Source organism: Camelus ferus, chromosome 26 (genome assembly GCF_009834535.1).
Source record: "Camelus ferus isolate YT-003-E chromosome 26, BCGSAC_Cfer_1.0, whole genome shotgun sequence".
NCBI lineage: Eukaryota > Metazoa > Chordata > Mammalia > Artiodactyla > Camelidae > Camelus > Camelus ferus.
The window spans coordinates 18,416,687-18,435,375 of NC_045721.1; the positions used below are offsets into that span (position 1 = coordinate 18,416,687).

At 43.5% G+C, this 18,689-nt stretch overlaps 1 protein-coding gene across 9 annotated transcripts in view; it reads right to left on the reverse strand.

Annotated features, from left to right (window-relative positions):
* Positions 1-18,689, reverse strand: part of STOX2 (storkhead box 2) — a 175,586-nt gene that overhangs the window by 115,406 nt on the left and 41,491 nt on the right. Inside the window, exon 1 of one of the 9 annotated variants that reach the window (XM_032468556.1) lies at positions 199-2,905. The exons of the other annotated variants lie outside the window; for them this stretch is intronic. The gene's annotated coding sequence lies outside the window, so the exon portion shown is untranslated. Of the gene's footprint in view, positions 1-198; positions 2,906-18,689 lie in introns of those variants that run through there. 9 annotated transcript variants of the gene reach the window in all.

The following is an 18,689-nucleotide window of genomic DNA, read 5'->3' on the forward strand; positions in this document are numbered from 1 at the left end:
CCGATTAAGAAAATATCCCAACTGGAGATGCAGCTCAGAACGTGGGTTGCAGGCACCCAAGCCATTATTTTTTTTTTCTCTCTAAGTCTCTGCAATCTGTCTCTTGCCATCTGCTGGGATACTGCGAGAACCGTGTCTGAGTCAGAGCAGCCCTTCTCTAAGGGAGACGGAGTGACAGTCCACTCACCATGCACTTACCGAAGCCACAAGCAAAGCTGTCTGAGACATCCAGCCGGTGTGCGGAAAAGGTGGGCTTTTGCACAACAGAAGGCAGAAGGCAGGTGCCAGGACTTCAGCTGGAGGGGACAGCAAGCCTGGAGAGCAGAGTTCAGCCGCACTCTCTGATCTGAGATGACGTCACTTCAACCTCTCTGCGGAGCACTGGGGTGACAATCCTGGGAAAATGAAGCCACCTCCATGGAGGGCAGCTCTGGCAGCTTCAGGCTGATACAGCCACAACACTGGGTTGTTACTGTGGAATTCCCTGGGCAGTTTTTAGGAGAAGCACGATAATAATGGGGATGAAACTAATTACACGCCTGATTGAAACTGCTCTCTTCCAAAGAACTCAAAGCCTGTTCATACACATCGTCTCACGCTTTCAACACACCTGTGAGACGGTACCGCGTGGCCTTATTACACCCACAGTCTCTGCGAAGACAACCCCAAGTCACAGTGTGTCAGAGGAAAGGTTGCGTGTCCTGGGTTGCCAGCAAGGTCCTTCAACAGTCGACAAGGCTGTCTTTGACACCCTCCTAAAATCCAGAACAGAGCATGCCAAGAAACAAACCAGTCCTCCACGTTTTTAGGTGTGTGCGATACAAAAATGCTTCCAGGCAGATCTAAACGTGCCAGCAGGATGTGGCATGCAGGGAAAAGCCTGAAGACTCCCTTTATATTAAAAATAAAGGGACGGCTTCTGGAAAAATAAGTAGCACTTAAAAAAGTCTGAGAAGTAATATTCGCAGCTTCTACACAAGTCTCAGAACATGACGTTCTGAAATGTTTAGGTCTGAGGGTTGAGTCCAGGGGTTTCATGGTTCTTCAAACTTTCACAGAAAAAGCAAACAGCAGAACACTAAGATGGCTAACTAATCTCATTAGAGCAGATCTGAATTCCAAAGTGTCAGATACATAGATAGCGTCGGGGGAGAAAACACAGAATTAAGAAAAAAAAAAAATTAAGCAGATGGTCAATGAATTGCGGGGACCAGAGTCATCCATTTATGTGGGTTTATCTTGTTTGTTTACTCAGCTTTTGGCAAAAGCAGTCCCCTTACCCTGGCAACAGCTATATCATATGTTGCTCAGGTTACAACACACCCAACTTCTAATTTTAAAAACCACCGCTTCACAATCTGCAAGAAGCCCCTTTTGTTAGTAACGTTAAATCTGCGAGTCAAGTCTCTGACACACGGCTTTTGTATTTCTCCCTTACATGTAAATTTTTTAAATGTACTTGTGGTTTTTTTTAAGTACATATAATGATGACACATATGCTGGAATCTGTTACTCTGCCTTTAGGGTGTATGCTTCCGTATCCCCCGGAGCTGAAGATGTTTCTAGTAAATAAGCATCTTGAGTATCTTCCCAAAGGCTCCCCTCAATGCCTCGCTGTCTTGGTACAAGTGATCGTTTATCCATGTGATGGGGTTTTTATGCTGCAGTCCTTCATGTTACATTATTGCCTTCATATACGCGGTACAAAGTTCCACCCTTATCAAAGTAACTAGCTTGGATACATAGGAGCCACCATCTTTCTCCTATAAACTCAAATTCCTGCAGTGAATTATAGCTGTACTTTTTTCCTTTTTCTTTTTTTTTTTTTTTTTTTTTTTTTTGTATTGAATGTTTCATAAGAAGAGCTCACGGTCTGTCAGAGAAATTTTCCAAACGATAACTTATTACATAAGGAATTCATTTTTTTCCCCCTAAAAAGAACTGGGCCTGAGGTGGTAGTTACAAGGCAGAATAATCACAAGCAGATGTAAAAATATTTGCACAAAGTAAAAAAAAATAATAATAATAAAATAAACTTCATATGTTTTGCTCCTTTAAAAAAAAAAAAGTCAGAATATGGCAGGCAGTGAGTTGGCCCCTGATTGTCATTAATTGCCATTATTAGGTGTGGCTGATGGCCCCTAATGGCACTATTTTTCTGAGCAAGGGTTTCATATTATTTTTCTGGCACAAAAGCCTGTTCACAAGTACTAAGATGTTCTCATACCAAAACCGAAGTGACCAGGAGATTAAAAGCAATTAGCATAATTTTAGTCACTGGCAGGAGTACTGAAAGTAGATCAGGATACACATTTTTCAGGGTTCAAAAACTTTTTCAAGTTTAGCAAGATTTGGAAAAAAGAGCAGGAAGCGCCTATCCGAGGCACTAAAAGAAGACATGCGCTCTGTGAGGCAGCCAAGAAGAGGGCAAAGAATTCTTATTCCCTGGAGAAATTTCACAGTCCTTAAAGGGAGAAAGACAGTTGCAAAATAAAATAAAAACCAAAACCGAAACTCCATGGGCGTACCTGGAGCAGCAGATTTGGCTCCAAGGAATAGAGGCTGGGGTTCCCTTGTGTGAGAACGGCCTCTCCTCTTAAACCCAGGCAGAAGTGGTACCTGCTCACCAGAATGATAATCAGTGTGGCCTCACATTAGATAAAACAGACAAGGGATCAAAGCAGTACAAAGCTTATAAGTAATTCTAGGCAAGCATTAAGTGAGCCACGTGAGACCGGTATCTGCATCTAGGTCTGAAGTTTAACTTTCAGGATAGAATCATGTAAGATTCCAAGCAAGTTTTACATTCAGTAAACTCCATGAATGTGGGCTTGCCAGAGGCAGAGTAACTGGGATTAATAAAAACTGTGAAATAAAGAATCCTCTTATATCATATTGTAAATCAACTATACCTCAACCAAGAAAAAAAAAAAAGAAAAAGTAAAGTGTTATTAACATTTTTTTAAAAAGAATCCTCTTTTGAAGGAATTCACTGTATTTTCAAGAAAGTACACTTTAATATTTTTAAGAATGAAGTTCTATCGATAAAGAAGGTCCCATTAACCAGCAATTTCACATTCAACGCAGTTGTAACTGAAACCCTCCCTACTCAGTGTCACAGCTGAGATGATGCTGAAAGACTGAGAACAACGGAAATGCTGTCAGGATCATAATCATGTGACTATTCAAAGAAAGAGTCTTAAATCTCCGAGGATCCTTATTGTTAAACAGTTTACCCTCATTCTTACAAGTCAAATATGTATGCAGGTGTTCCCTGACTTAAAATTTATAAACCGCAATCCGCTGGAGAATGCATTGTCCCAAGAAAGAATCTTATAAATGGTAATTCGCATCACAGTCCAGAGCACAAAAAGCCGACATAATCCGTAACGTAGGGGACATTACTAATATGATGAGAATATTAATGTTCTACCTAGGTGAGCCAGCCCACCAAAGGCACCTTAATCAGATGGTGGCTCCAGGACTCCAGTTTCAGTGCGTTATACAACAGTATTATGGGTCAGAGAGACGAGAGATAACATCACAGCTGCATAAAGAATGAAATCGGTGTTGGTAGTTGAGTCTAAAAATGTATTCACTATTTTAAATGATTTTTTCCCCTTTGGAAGTATGGGTTCTGAGCTGCTCCAAATCAACTCATAAACAAATGTTGGTAAAGAGCCCGTGTCACATGATGGACTGTCTGCTTAAAGTAGCCCTCTGCGACTCAGAAGCCCATTCCGTGGTCCTTCTGTAAGAATGCCCAGAGTGAATACATCACAAAAAGAAAAAAATACAAGGAAAAGTAAACTGTCTCCGGGATTCCTTTAGACTGAGAGGAATGATGTTTAAATAGCTTATCAATGTTTTCAAGGACAGGGGAACTTCCAAAGAATAGTCCCTTAAGTAGCTTTAAATAGTCACTGATTGTTTCTATTTATGCAATTATATAATCTAACAAGCCTCATCGCAAATCCCACAAAAAGGTAACTCTGGTCCAACTTCTATCCAAATAATCACAAAATTGAAAATTAGTGAAGCCAAAATGAATAAAGGTCGACTCTGAGTTAGCAAATAATAGCGTGATGAATGACTATTCTAAGCATTCTGACAGTTATACCGAATTTCAGCTCTACTGATTTCATCTAAGGAATAAAAGCGCTTCCTATTATCAAACTGTGCAATCGGGTAGCATATAGATACAGTAACAAAAATTACCTCCAATGATGAAAATATAAGTAAGCCCACTGAAAAGGTGATACGTTACAGTTTCTAACCTTTCACCACATTCCTATGGTTACAGTGAAAAAGAGCTTAGGTATACCTTACAAACATCTGTTTCTACCCATCAACCTATATGCACCACTGATAACAGACATGGATTCGGAATAGCTTTCGATGGCGGTCAGTTTCTAGCCACCTCTAATGACTCTGACAGTATTTTTAAGCAGTGGTTTCTATTTTCTTTATTGTCTATTTTCTTTCCTTTTGGTGGCAAAACTGTGTTGTAAGAGAGTAGAAGAGCCTGCTTTCTTGAGTTTGTCGTACTAAAAACAGCCCGCATCACTGCTGTACTGCTAAACGGTAATTTCACTAACCAGAACCTTCACGTATCAAGTAAATACATAATCAGTGTTTATTTAGTTGTGCAAAGTCGTAGAACATCATCTGAATTTCCAAGAGCTATATTCTCATCTCTCAACATGAGGATTAACACCAAAGTCAAATGAACCTGGGAAAAATCTCCCAAACCCCAAATAAACCCCAAAAGAATCGAAGGAATTCACTGTATTTTCAAACTTAATTCCAAATTAAAGGCATATTTTCAGGGACAAGGGCAGAGAAGGAAATAAAACGGTTTCCTTTAAATAAAAGGGTTTACTTTTTTAAATGAAAGGGTTTACTCTTAACAAAAGGGTTTACTCTTAATAAACCAGAAAACTCAGTTAAGCCAGGCACCATATTTCCACTCTTTTGAGGTCTTGCTACATTCCATAAGGTCTTGAATTGGAGTCAAAGACTAACAGCTTTGATTCCATGGGAAAAGCTGAGCATGTGACTCCTTGACAGTGAGGATCACAGCACTGCTGTGGCACGTCTCCCTTCTAGTTTAATTAAGTTCCTTTTTGCCCTAAGCTCTTCACGGGCACCTGGGCCACCTTCACCTCAGGGATGGCATTCGTCTCTGGAGAAGCTTCCGCCACCTCACCAGCACACCCAGACGCCCTAGTAAGATTCAGATGGGTCTTCTGCTACCCAATCTGTACATACAGGAAGGACTTAAAGAAATGATGGTCCATGGCTACCTGGGATGCTAGAGTCTTCTCTAAAGCTGTCACTACATTTTATTAGCAAAATCATTTCTGGGATTTATTGGCTGGATGTCCAAATGTTTCCCTAACATTTCATCTCTGAGGCCACTGAGAGGCTGTCGTCATGGTGATCATGCTGAAAAAAAGAGGCATGTAGGGTAAATACAGATTCACTGAGCAGGTGCCCAAACCCAGACTCAGACACATGCCAATGTTTGAGAGGCATATTAATTTCAGCCCATATCATACAAATTTCAAACCCCACACATGAAAAGCTGAAGGAGTTCTGACTCTCCTGAGCAATCAGGTCCTCTTCCTGGTGCACCCCTCGCTCTCTGGGGATGCTCCACCAACACGTGGCCCTTGGTGGTAAATTCCTTCCCTGTCTACTACCCTCTGTGGGGCTGTGAGAGATCCTGAGGAGAAGCTACTCACCTCTGGGTCCCCCAAGCCCAGCACAGAACCTGGACCAGCAAAGAGGCTCAGTGGACATCAATGCACTGACAGTAACGGCCCAAGCCAAGCATTAACTATATGGTGCAAGAGCTCGGATGGGAAACATACCCTGCACTCGTAAAGGGAAACCTGTTCTCAGGATGACAAAAAACAGGTAACGGCCAGCCCCACTGTAAAGCAGGATCACGGTTGGATGGGCCACTGTTTGAAGCGACTGTGACTCTTTCTTTCTTTCTTTCTTTCTTTCTTTCTTTCTTTCTTTCTTTCTTTCTTTCCTTCTTCCTTCCTTCCTTCCTTCCTTCCTTCCTTCCTTCCTTCCTTCCTTTCTTCCTTTCTTCCTTTCTTCCTTTCTTTCTTTCTTTCTTTCTTTCTTTCTTTCTTTCTTTCTTTTGAGTGAAGGCAGATTTATTCAGAGATACACTGAAAGGCAAGAGAAAGGCCACGAGGTGTGTGGGGGTCGGGTGCTCAGATTAAAAGTAGGTACACACTCCATGGAGAGAATGCGGGCTGTCTCTGAAGAGGGAGAGAGAGGGGCCGACTTTTAATGATGAGCTGATCAAGAAGGAACCAGACTTCGCCTTCTCCGAGCGCTCACTTGGCCTCAGTTGCCCTGTCCGGAAGGGGCGTGTCTGCCCTTCACCAGGCTGGCCTTCGCTGCTTGGGCTCTTGCGCTCAACAAGTTCTGTTCTTTTCTCTTCCTGGGTCACAGTTTTGACATCTCTCTGTAAACCCTCAGTAAGTAACCTCGGCAAGTTTTATTTTTGGGGCTTTTGTTTTTGGTTTTGTTTTTGTTTGGGGGGAGGCGTAATTAGGTTCACTTATTTATTTTTAGAGGCGGTACCGGGGATTGAACCCAGGACCTTGTGTATGCTAAGCATGTGCTCTTCCACTTGAGCTATATCCCCCCTTCCCCCTCTGTCTCAGTAAGTTTTAAAGGCAATCTGGGAGTTTCTAAATCAGAGTCTTGGTGCAATTTCCTAAAGCGCTATCAGGAAATGAAAATGGAAGTTTAGAGAAAAACCATTTTTTAAGCACTTGAGGGACCCCCACATGCCTAACGTATTGATAAAAGAAAACTTCACGTATTGAAATTTAGGGAAGTCATTCTGGCTTACACATGAGTTAACTTGATTTTTATGCTAACTAAAAACAGCCTGCTTGTGGCCTATCAAACATAGATTGCACATCCGCTTTAATTACTAAAGAAAAACGGCACATTGACCAGAATGTCCATGTTAAAATAAAGATTAAACGCCTCTTTCCTGGGACGCCAATGCTAGTCCTCCCCTGACGATAAGACCCCCTTCCCAGGTGCCAAGGCCACGCTAACTCGCCGTATATGTGCTGATCTCTGGGTTTTCTTTTTTGAAACCTTGAAGGAATGTATCCCTGACTTGTTAATGTTCTTTGTGGTAACAAGATATAAAACTGTGCTGGAAACATGCTTCTCCTGAGCAGCGCCTCAGAGCAACCCGGGAAGCTGGCTTCTGGGCTAGTCCTCAGTTTGGCTCAAATAAAACTCTCTTCTAGTCTTATTACAGGTTGTTGACTATTTTTGTTGAAAGTATGGAGTGAACACACTCCTACAATGATTTTCTCTAAGATCGACAAAGTTGTTCATAGGCAGCTCTAGAGCTGAAAGCCAGTGATGGGAAGTTTAGCCACTGATTCCTTGACACAAAAAATAGCCCTCATTCACGGAAAAAAAGTACAGCAGAAAACAGCTTTTCTCTCTTTCCTGGCATTTGTACCACAGACAGCAAACATGAGGGTGAACTGCTTCAACCTCTGGTCATGTTGATTTAAAAAAATAAAATCCACTGATCATTTCATATATTTTATGTAGACCTGTATTACCTGCCCCTACCTGTCCGTGAGCTAATATTTCATATCCTTTAAAGCGAGTGCAGTGTCTGAGGCCATCAAGTCTGCGATAAAACAAAGTTTAATTTACAACCAAATTGACAGGCCAAATGTAACTAGTCATAAGAAAACAAACTTCAAAGACTTCTATTACTGACAGCCAGCGAGCCCAGGTGATTAAACGTTTACACTTGCCTATATTCTGTTCTAGTCTTAGATTTTCAAATAACATTAAAGATAAGTTAAATGTAAAACTTAAGAAGAGCAATAAGGAGGCCTTAAGGAAGGTGCGAAATGCCATACAATGAAATGAGGTCTTTTTCAGTGCAGTTAGTCTGTTAGATTCTCATATCCCTTTTGTACAAGAGCACGTTTCATCAACAATACTATGAGAAACCAAAGAGACATCTTCCAGATCGGATATTAAATTCAGAATGAGAATAACGATCTAATTCAAAACTGAGAGCTGCTCTAACATGATTGCCATTGAGCACGAAGGTCACTGGTTACCCTGAAGTGCTGTCAGGATATTGGGCTCAAGTCAAATCTGATTCACAAACCAAACTAACAACAGGGGGGAAAAATGCAAACTCCTTTGAGCTTTGTTCCTCTGATAGTGATGACTATACTTGTGCTAACAAGCAAGAGTGACAAAATCTGCTGACAGTAGTAATGTATAACCCGGAAAAAAATCATAATTGTTTGACAATGACAAAGAGCATACCAGAAAAACTCAAACAAAGGTGCACCTTCTCTAAAGGTGGCGTCTCCCTGGGAGACCCGTCCATCCCTGCTCTTCGTAGCCCCACAAGTGCCAGGAAAGTGCTACACGGCCAGGTCACCCTGACATGAACCAGCCTGATCCTGCATTTCTCTCAAGGGGCTGGTCCTGCAACCAAACCCCTTTCTCTTACTGTTTGGTGTGGCGGCTTCCTGGAACTTTGAAGCTAAAATCATTGTACTCGTAAAAACTAGGCTCCGAAAAGTCGAGTAACACGGACACGGGCCCAGAGCTCGTCCGAGTCAATGCTGAGACTGAAACTCACTCCTCTTGACTTCCCAGCCACTCCGCCTACTCTACCATGTCCTAAAACTCAAGTCCACCTGGCAGCCTTTATGTCATCTGTATCTTCCACAAAAATTTCTGGGAATGAAAGGGACAAACTTAGTGGGAAAGGCATCATTCCTATCTGGAACATGAGTTCAAATATAAATATATATATATCTAAGAAAAACGGCGCTAGCAGCATCTCTCTGCACCATAGCAACGTAAAAATCATCTGAGGAAACGTAATTTAATGGAGCGTCTATGTGCACAGACTGCACATCTTAGACTGTGAGCCAGACTGCCTGGGTTCAGACCTCAGCTGTCCCATTCCTATCACCGTGACCTCTCTCTCCTTCGGTCTCCTAGTCCATGCTATAACACCAGGGTCTGCTTCGGGGGGCTACCAGAATTCGATGAGTTTGTATACATCTGGCACACAGAGCAATTTCTTGAACATTAAGTGCTACAAAACTGTTACCTATTTTTATCTTGAAGGAAGGTGGTATAAACATAAAATAAATACTGTAAGGCTCAGTAACTTTTATGAAAAAAAGAAGTCTGAGAGTTCCCAAAGTACAAATTGTTGCAGTTTTAGAAACACTAATGAGGGGCTTTGGACCTTTAAGTGAAAGAGGAATTAAAGGGAAAACAACAGTGGCATCAAATAATACGCACACATCATTGCCTGGGTCCCTGACGCCTTGACAAAAGAAGTTAGAAGTGAATCAGGCACTTGTCCACAAACTGCCGGTGTTCGGGAGGGTTTCTGTGAACATCTATCAGAAACATTTCCTGCAACGCCAGGTAAAGTTGTGTTAAGTCCCTAAGTCAGAGCAAGAAAAAAAAATTAAAAGAAGAGGAATCTGATGGAAAACAGGTAGAGAAGATTGCCAGTGACCTATAAATGGACTCTTTTCTATGTAAATACACATCCTTATGGATACTAATCCAAAATCAAAGCCACACGTGGCTTAGGACATTCATCTTTTAAACCAGACACATCCTACAATCCAGAAGTACAAGCCAATCACGGCACGATAGTCATGGAAACGCCACTGAGTTCACAGGGCAACGTAATTAACATGAGTGTTCAAAACAGGAGTGGATTTATGACTTTCAACACTTTGAATCTCCGTTTATCCAGGTTCTTCATGCTAAGCATATGGAAGTGCTTTACAAATGTGGTTTCTAATCCTTTCAGAGAGAGAGGAGTTTCGGGCTCAGGAAATAATTGAACTCTTTCAAGAGATCATTTAGTAAACACCAAATAGCAAGTCTCCCGGCTGGTATTTTCCTAATGGCATTCCCAGAACTTGCGTTCCTTGAGATGTCCACGGACGCTGCATATGAAAAGGGGTTCTGTGGCTAGGTTTGGAAATGGTCAGGTCACTGTGTTTGATCACTGCAGACCTTCTCAGAGCCTTTACACCATTTTACACTGGGACTCTCCAGGGAGGGGGGCGCTGTGCACCATGTCTACATTCACTCAGCTGGGACCCCTTCTTTCATGAGCACTGCGTGTGGCTCATGTTCCACAAATACCCTTTAGGAAGACACAAGACTCACTGGCCCCTGCAGGAGGGAATCGGTTTCTTAGGCAGGAAGATTCTGAACCATTATGTTATTAATAAGACAAAGAGGAGGATCAGTGGGCTCCTTGCGTGTAAAAAGAGTTCTGCAACGAGGCTTAAGGCCTCAGTTTCCATCGCCTCACCCCTGACAGGGAACACTGTTCTTGTGGCCCTCATAGGTGGTCGTAAGGATTGATGGAGGCCCTACATGTGAACGGGCTTTGTAACACGTTACCCAATGTTCAGGAAGATGCCATTAGAAAGGACAGGCGTGGAAGCAGTCTCTCCCTCCTCTGAATTTCCTTAGTACTTTGCCTCACAGCACTGACTACAGCTGATCTTAGTGCCTATTTCAATTAGAACAAGACCCAATTACCTCCCATGGCTACCAGGCCCTCCCGATGTGAGCTCTGCCTACTCCAGGGCCACCTTCTCCTGCACTCCGGCCTCTCTCTCCACCACGCCCTAAGGCCCCAGGCTTCTCCCTCCGCAGGGGCTCCTCCTCCCCAGGTCTTCCCAAATGTCACTTTTTAGGAAGGGCCTTCCCTGACCCCGTTTCAGAAGGACCCTCTGCTGGGTCCATTTTTCAGCCCTTATCCTATCTACTTTCTTCGTAATGGCACCTCACATTATCTGAAATCATCGGATTAATTAATTCATGTGTCTTTTTGTCCCCTGGCTCCCGCCTCTAGAATGTGAGCTCCAGGGGGACAAGAACCCCAGCCACCTCGCCCACTGGGGTCCAGTGCCCGGAATCTGGGAAACCTGCACTGAGCGTCTGCAGAGGGTGAGAAGCTTAGAGAAGCAGCTACCTGGGGAGCAGGGAAGGGGGAGTCATGCAGGTGGGGGTGAGGAGGCTTCTGGGACACAGTTAATGTTCTCATTTTAACCTGGATGGTCCTTACATGGGCATGTCCACTTTCCTCTCGATAATTCTTTGAGCTGTCAATCTACATTTCAGCTCTCTTTGGGGTCTTGATTTAAACTAAGATGTTTTTCGATGTATTGATGTTCATATCATCATGAATACAGGAATAATGATCATTGTCCCTATTTTTGAGGAACCCCCAAGGAGCCTACAACCTGCCAGGCATGTCACTTACAACAGTGGCACATTGATGCCGCAAAAAAAAAAAAAAAAAAAAAAACCAGTAATCACCACAACCCATTTCACAGACAAAGAAACTGAGGCACGCAGAGAACAAGTAGTTCATGGTCACACAGGTAGTAAGCAAAACTGGGATCCCAAACCAGTTTGTTCTAATTCTAAAATTCACAGTGCTCTACTATAAACCTTGCTTGAAAGTCACTTCTAAAGTCAGGACTGGCTTTCTGAGGGGTCCTTCTCTTTCCTCAGGACCTCTTCCACCTAGAGGCTGCACGCTCCCACTCCCCCTCACCTTCTCTGGTACCTAGGACCGCACCTTTGCACCAAACACACCAGACAAGGTCTGGTCGGGTGCAAACGCAGACAGTAGGCAGAAAGGCACCCCGAGCAGCAGGGGTGAGGCCCTGCCGAGGCGATGGGGTGGCCCACTCTCCCCAGGGGTTCTTTGGACTCCCCAGAGGTGGGGGCAGCTTCTCTCAGCTGATGAGGGCTCATGTCTACTCCTGAACTTGAAGTCCGACCACGTTCTGGCGTCTCTCCCCATGGCACTTAGAACTTCTTCAGAAGGAGCAGCACTGCTAGGTAGGAGCGATCTGGGGGAATGAGCAGCCGCAGGGAGAAAATACACTTTGACTGGTTTTTCCCCCAAGTAATGACTTGCATCACTGGATTCGTGTTCCGTAACAACAACTGAAAAGGATCTGTTTCTCCAAATAGTGGGTCACCTTGGAGCGATTAGCATGGCTGCCAAAACATAATCCCTCTGCAAACGGCCGCTGGTGGCCCAGACAGGCTTCTGCAGGAGGGAGTCTGGCAGGCGGGGCGGCGGGAAAGGCCCTCCCCTGCACCCGGCGAAACTCGGATGGAAATGAAATTGTTTGCTCACCTCCCCGTTTCTATACCGTGTGTTATAAAGGTGTCAGAGCCGATCAGAAGTTTGATGGCGGCCACACATAATCAAACAAATAGGAAGAACACTCTTTTGTCCTACCTTTGAAGTTTTCTTAAGTTACTCTGAATAGCATCCCCCCCTGCCAAGTTTCCCGGGTTCCTGCATAATGAGATACTTTCTAATTAGCATATCACAAATATTCCTGATCTTCTTTACACGTCCGGATACATTTTTAAATGTTTCTTTTAAAGTACAGGATTTTTCACACTCTGTAAAGAGGCAGGAAAATTAAAGCAATGTGTCAGCTCAATTCTCCAATTTTTTTTTTCTTTTCCTTGCTTTCTTTTTTTTTTTTTTTTTTTTTTTTTTTTTTTTTTTAACGAGGATGGAGCCACGGGGCAGTGGAAAGGTCAAAGGACCTGGAAGTCAGAAATCCTGGATTCTGATTTTGGCTGAGCTGCTAATTGGCTGCGTCCCTTTGGGCAAACTGCTTCACCCATGACGGCCTCAGTTTCCCTCCCTGTCAAATGAGGAGACTGGACCAAATGGAAAGTCCCTCACAGTTTAAAACACTGTGATTCTATTTGTGAAGCTTGAATAATTCCTTACCTCCTTATTCCAAAACTGGAGCGAGTTATTTCCTGATTTAAAAATTCACAGTGAACTAAATACAAAATGGGTACAGACATCAGCAAAAAGGGATGTGATTTTTAAAACACAGGTATTTAATTGCAGAATTATGTATCACCTTTGAACAGCAAATTTAAAAGGTTTTTGCTTCTTCCCCAGAGAGGTATAGTCATCGTTCTGCCCAGCTTTAATGTGTTGACAGGTATGTAAACACACACACACTCTAACCTGCCTTTCTATCACTGAACAAAACTGACATGACCTAATCCTAATAGAAGCAATATTGAGACAATGAAAATAAAGTCCCAGATATGACAAAGGCTTTCTAGTCCCTTGCTAGACTAGAAAAAACAAATCCAGTCAGTTCCATAAAATAGCCTGGATAGCCCTGGGTTTCAGGATTTGACTTGTAACATCAAAATCATAAAAACACAGAAACAGAACTCGATCATGATTTCCAGGGGAACAAGGCTCACACTGACTCTCCGCGATTCACCCTTTAATCGGCCCGATCAAAGCTGTCTGCTGGGTGGACTGAGACCTCCCCGCAGAGGCCTTTCATCCCCCTGGACCTGCCATCTCTTTCCGGCCACGGCCACAGTCGACACCCACAATCTGGCTTCCTGCCTTCCAAGGACTGCCCACTGCGCCCCATTTTGCAGACTTCCCGCCCCGTCCTCTTTGATCACCGCCAGCTGAACTTGGTGAGAGCCCGTCGCACCTGAAGACTAGCTCCCGGGTCGCCCGGTCAGAGCCCTCTGCTCCCGCAGCACCGCTGGTCCTGCCCTCCGGCCTCTGTGTGTGTACACAGCTGTCTCCCGCTCTCACTGCGCAGGAGTCGGAGCTCGGAGGTGGCCCGGTCACATCTGTAGCCCCAGGACACTGGACAGCAGTGAAGGGAAAGAGACAGTGGGCCAAGGGAGGAGCAGGGCACTGAGCGAGGTGCCGTGGACACGCCAAGAACTGTCCCTCCATCGTCCCCGCGGCCCCATCTTCCTGAAGGATGGATGATATAAGGTACTTTTTGTATGATCACCAAAGTATGGTCTGAATAACTGTACTCCTGGTGAGGGAAGGGACACTGAAGACTGAGAAAGTCAGAAAGCCTTCTCATATAAAGAGGAGAGAGTGTGTGTGTGTGCAGATAATAAGAAGCTATTGATGTTTTTTGCACAAAAGAATAGCAAAAATGAAAAATGTTTTAAGAAGATTACCTAGCAGTGGTATACAATGCACTGAAATGCTATAGAGATTAATGTACGAATTATTTCAAATCATTGTACAGCCATGAAAAATGATTACAAATAATTACATTTACAGATGTGGGAGAGCAAACATATAGGTTAAGTACTAAAAAGTAAGCTACAAAACCCTACAGAGAATAGAATCACAATTTGTGAGATACTTTTCACATTTTTACATATGAGAATATTTGGATATGTGGATACAGAAGAGAAGTTTAAGAGGTTAAATAACACAGCTTTAATAGGAATGTCATCTGAGTGGTGAAATGTTATTTTTCTCTTCTTCCTTTCCTTCTTTCTCTTTATCTGGATATTCTGAAACTTGTCTACTATAGACATGAACCTCTTGGGTCATTTTTGTAAATTGCCTCCGAATAAGTCAATTGCCCATTTATAAACGTTGAAGAGGGCAGAAAGGAGGCAGTGAGGATTTGGCCACAGGCAGGGACACTGGGGACAGAAAGTAGGGAGCAGAGCTGAGAGCAATCACAGCGGAGCTGCTGACAGAAGTGGGTGAGTGACTGGGTGAGGAACTGAAGGGAAATCAGAAACCTAGTGTGACCAGATTTCCAGCCTCAGTAAGTGGGGGAAAGGCTGGTTCCACTGCCAGAAACGGGGCAGAATGGAGGGCAGTTCGCTTGGAGGAAAAGGATACTTTCTCTTAGACACGATGTGTTTGGCAGTGGTGATGGTTATCCAAGAGGGACTGAAGTTCCAGAGAGAAGTCGGGGCGCCAGGAGGCTGTGGATTTCAGACTCACCCGCCCAGGTGAAGTCAGATGGCCCCCGCCCTTGAGTTCCCACAGGAGCCGTATCCCTCCCCGTGGGGTGGCTTCCAGACTGTGCTGATGTGAGCTGTGCACCTGACCCTCCTCCTCCCTGGACCACAAACCCCAGGAGGCAGGCACCCCCCCAGTCCTGTCACTGTTCCATTCTCAATGCCCCGATCGATGCCTCGTGCACAGCGGGCACCCAGTACCTGTTTGAGAAATGGTTACCGAATCCTTTACAGTGACAGCTCAAAAGAGGTGAGTGGAGATGGAGCATCCGAGGGCGAGGATGAGGACACAGGCAGGCCTGAAACTTGGGAAATACTCATGGAAGCATGGGCGGGAGGGGGACTGCCAGTGAAATCAATGCAAAATAGATGCAAAACAAGAACGAGGCAACTTTCCAGAAAACAAGGAGGGGGCGTTGCAAGACAGAAAAGGAGACCAACAACGACCACGGTGGCCGACAGCTGGGGAGGCGGGACTGGAAAAACGTTCACCCTTCACAGGGTTTCTCACGACTCAGGGGAGAATCTTTTCGGAAGAAGACGAAACGAATGAAACCATGGCAGTCTTCTGGGTGGAGTGGTGAAGGGTGAAATAACAGAGCTCAAGGAGAAGCAGAGTCAGGGCAGAACCTGGAAGTCAGAGAGGGGGGTTTGCCGTGTTAGCATTCGGGAGGCAGAGAGCCTCGGATGCAGTGGGAGTTGGCTCGGATGGGATAACCTTGTAGGGGGCAGGAAGGATCGCCCTTGAGACAGAAGAGGAAGACTGGTTGGATCTTTCTGTCCTTTAAACCCCTGCAGTGCTCTGGGCCAATTTGGCTCTAATTATAGACTCATGTTATTTACTGCTGCTTTGAGTGCCTTCTCTCCTTCATTTGGATGCCACAGACCAAACCTTCAGGACTTTTCCACAGTGAATTCTCGATGAGAGTTGGTGGTTGACTTTAAACCCCATGGCATAGGTGTGAAGGAGAATACAGCTACAGATATTAACACATATGCAATCACTTTTCAGCAGACACCACTGCAAAAAAGACTATTTTTAAAGTAGCAACTTGACATCTTCCTTCTCTTTCTTCCTAAGAGCAACATGTCCCATTATACTCAGGCAGGGGAGTTATCATGCCCCAGGATCCCAGCTGGCTAACTGGGAGGCGACGTTCACGCAGACCATCCTGCCCTTCCCTGCGAGTCGGCCGGGGACAGGTGGCCGAGAGCAGCGGCTGCTTTAGTGAAGGCGTTTGCAGGTCACCGGGCTGCCGTTTTTGGCTGGGATGGAGACTGAGCTCCTAGGACTGGTCCGGTTGGATCCCAGGGTGCACACTTAGGACATTTCTGTGAGAGCTACGTCCTCGCAGCAAGACTCCACCAAAACCTCTCAGGGAGCCCCCAGCAAGGCCAGGAATGCAACTCTAGACAGGAGGCTGACTCAGAACAGACCTGTCGAGGCAGCTGCCGGCTTCAGCTGAGCTTGCCCTGCTCCTGACCCACACCGGAGCAGCCGAGACTGGAGCAGCCGAGACCGGAACAGCTGAGGCCGGAGAAGCCCCAGGATTTGTGTGATGGACTCAAGATGCCTATCAAGCTGGCACCACTAAAACAGCTGAAATGCCAAACACCACTTCCAAAAGAAGGCAGGATGGAGGTGAAGGGTCCACATTGGCCCTGCGTCCACACGCTTCCAGACAAATCAAGAACATTCCTCAGTGCGTCATCTCCACCGTACCTTCTGCTGAAGGCAAGTTTGTTGCTCACAAGCTATTTTGCAAGACGAAAAATCAACTATGCCAATTTAGCACTTTTTTTCCTTAAGCTTCAAGATGCTTACACAGACATTTAAAAATATGTTATAAACATATGCATCAACTTTACCATTTTTCCCACATTGAGATATTCTCCAAAGGTATGCAAAACAAGACCATTAGTTTTTCTTCAATAATGAGCTTGGATTTCTAAGCTACTCTTGCCATAAGTTACACTTTTCTGCAAGAAAAAATGAACATGTGGATATTATATAAAATTTTTTTAGGATACTGGGGTCCATTTAATATATTAAAGCAATAATTTATCAAATGGGACCCAAGAGTCCAGAGAGCCTCGTGAGCCCTTTCACATATGCTAAATTACTCCCCCGAGACTGGCCTGTGAACCAAGGATCTGCATCATTAATTAAATAAATGGATTGGGCTGTCCTAACACGAAAGAACACGCAGCAGGAGAGACTTGTATACACACTCCAGTTGCAAAATGAACATTCAGATGAGTCGTTTTCAGAATTAAACGCAATGGGTGTGATTTGATTTAGTTGCTAACCTGGTGTTCAACAGGTGTGGCAATCACCTGTTATTTTCCACCCTTCCCTCATTTTAATTTGGCCAAACACTCCATATTGGATTATTCTGAGACTTGAAAGTGACCAAAGGAAAAAGCTGCAGTGAAGAATGCCTTGCTATATACTTGGAGCTTATCTGTTTTGTTTTGTTTTGGTTTGGTTTGGTTTGAATTCATTCAGCCACTCTATGTCTTTTGATTAGTGAGGTTAAACTGAGAAAATAAAATAATTAATTAATTAATTAAAAAGCCTTGCTAAACATTAAGCTTTCAAAGCTTCCAAGCAAAGAACAAATCTATCCATGGAACATTTCATATCCAGGAGGCTAGTCTAAGCATCAAAGAGCTAAGATTTTTAATGTTTGCCAAATTAACCAAGAATTGCCAAGTATTATATGAAATTCACATTTTAAAATACTCCCTGTTTATAAACAAGCTTTCATATGTGTTAGATAGAAAAGCCCTAAGTGACGATTAATTGGCTGACTTCTGCAATCTGTCATTAATTGCTATTTTCAAGTCAAAACTGTCCGATTAAATTTTATTTTCAGTGTTCTATATCAAACCTATTTATAGGAAAGTTATTTCTCAGTGAGATGTCAAATAATTTACCTAATGCTCACACTGATGGATTTAACTCTTTTATGTAAACATTGTAGATAAATGGGCTTCTCTTATTCACTATCTGTTATTTTAAAACATACATTCACTTTTTATAAAAAAGAATAGGCCTCTCTTATTCATATGTTATTTTAAAACATACACTCACTTTTTGTTTAAAAAAAAAAACCTAAGCTCCTCTTCCCCACTTCCCACTCCCATCCCATCCTCTCAGTGCATCTAGCTTTTCAAGAGCTAGGCTTTATACGTTTAGGTCTAAGATCTCTGAGCAAACATCAGTCCTGATTAAAGTACACACGATCTAAAACTTTTGTGTTTTACATTTAGTCTCCACATCGTCTCAACTGTCGGAAACGTAGCTATTGGCCCAAATTACAATGTCAATCAAACATGAGGCAAAAAAATTAATCTGAAGACATTTAACGGGCTTCTTTTTGATAATAAATAGAAAAGTACTAGCTAAGAGATACGTGACAGTGACAAACCAATAGACTCATTATTCCAAACACTGAAATGTGGCTTTTGATGATCTTTCCACACACTTCCGGAAAGAACACAAAAACACATTGTATAAGAACAATCTGAAATCAGAGAGCAATTTACAAATAATTCTACATCTAAGGAGAAGTCATCAAAATATGAAGGCCTGGTATAATAAACATTTATAGCAATGGTAGCTCCCACATGAAACACACAAATAACTCCTCCTGATGTTCCAGATTTTAGACAAATGAACTATCAGTGACACAGTCACCGGAAAAAAAAATTGTCAGGTTTTATGAGGCAGTGTATTTAAAAATTCAGACCAATTTCTGAGTTTCTTCTGTCTAACAACATAC